Here is a 1,568-nt window from a genome sequence, read left to right on the forward strand (position 1 = left end):
ATCTTTCATCTAGTACGCATAGAAAAACATTTAGGCACTGCCTTATAAGGTAAATAGGAGGGGGAAGAGGTGACTCGTCTACGTCATCACCTCACTTTGTTTCCGGACGGCGGTGTGACAGGTATCAACTAGTTCCGCTCCGCGTAAGTAATTATTACTATCTAATTAATTATTATTTTATTACAAAATTTGATATCTAATTAAATCTTATTTAATTAACAGATTGATGCAATCATAATCGATGGTGTGAATGCATTGACATTAGGTAAGAAGATTTGTAATTAGAATTATATGATTTTATATTTTTCTATGCTTTAACACACAATGATTTTTACCATAATCTGTCATTCTTTTTATGGTTTCAGAAAGATGTATGCAATCATCCTATTGTTTCCATCCTCTCAGAAAGATGTTCACCATCGTTCGTCCGTTCCATGGAAATTATACTAATCAATGGTGGTATATACAATTCTACATACATACGTGTAAGTACATTTATTTATTTCTTTTCTTTTATTTTATAATGGATCTCCGACGCAGCAACCTCCCCGTGGTGAGATCCGGTAACCGATATTGCTTACGGTGTCCATGAAATTTGTATGGTGCAACGTAAGCACTGTCGGGCCAATGGCTGACGTTCGATGCATTAGAAAATTTTAACTTCACCGTTTTATTAATCAATTCTAATGCAAATTAAATGATTAATTGAATTATATTATTTAATTACGCGTTGCAATTGTTGTTTAAATCTTATTCATTTTATATTTCTTATATTATACTATATTAAATTCACATAAATAATTCTAGACACATTCAATCGATTTTAATTAATTGTTCAAATGATTATATATAAATATTGCACCTTGTTTAATTTTACATTAATGCTATATCTATACTGTTCTATAGGTATTAACGCAATTAGTATACTTCTGTAAAAATAACCCTATCGCGATTAAATTTATTCTTTGAAAGATAGAATGCAACGCGATATTTTCTCGTTTGTATTTTATCTTTTTATTTTTTTTTTTATATAGTTTACAAGTTTGTGGTTACATCTTTTGAATATTTTTTTTATTAATAATTACTGCACATGAAAATAGTAGCACGATTTCAGAATTTTTGGATCATGTAGTTTAAATAATTTAATTTTATAACGATGAATATATTTTTTACTTATAGCATAAAAAATAAACAGAAGTACGCTACGACTTGCTTTAACTAAACTTTGAATTTCAGAGCTTCAGTTGCGATTGCGTGCAATGCAATCTTAGAATCAGTGTTTGTTCCGAAAAATGTTGCATTTTTTGTATGCAATCGTATAGATTGCTTTAAAAGTAATTCAATCGTAATTTAAAATCAATGCAAGAATTTGTTATAATATTCTTGTTAAAAAACAATTTGCTCGGTAAGCGATTAGAATCATTAACACACTTTCGGCCAATTCGGTAGAAGAGGATTTGCATCTCGATTAAAATATTGTCATGGTCGAAAGTGTGAATTAAAATATCTTCGTTTCTTCTGGATCATCTTTATCAACGAATCTGGGGCTTCGTCTGGATAAATCAACG

The sequence above is a fragment of the Polistes canadensis genome, unplaced genomic scaffold (genome assembly GCF_001313835.1).
Source record: "Polistes canadensis isolate GaletaPanama2010 unplaced genomic scaffold, ASM131383v1 scaffold_63, whole genome shotgun sequence".
NCBI lineage: Eukaryota > Metazoa > Arthropoda > Insecta > Hymenoptera > Vespidae > Polistes > Polistes canadensis.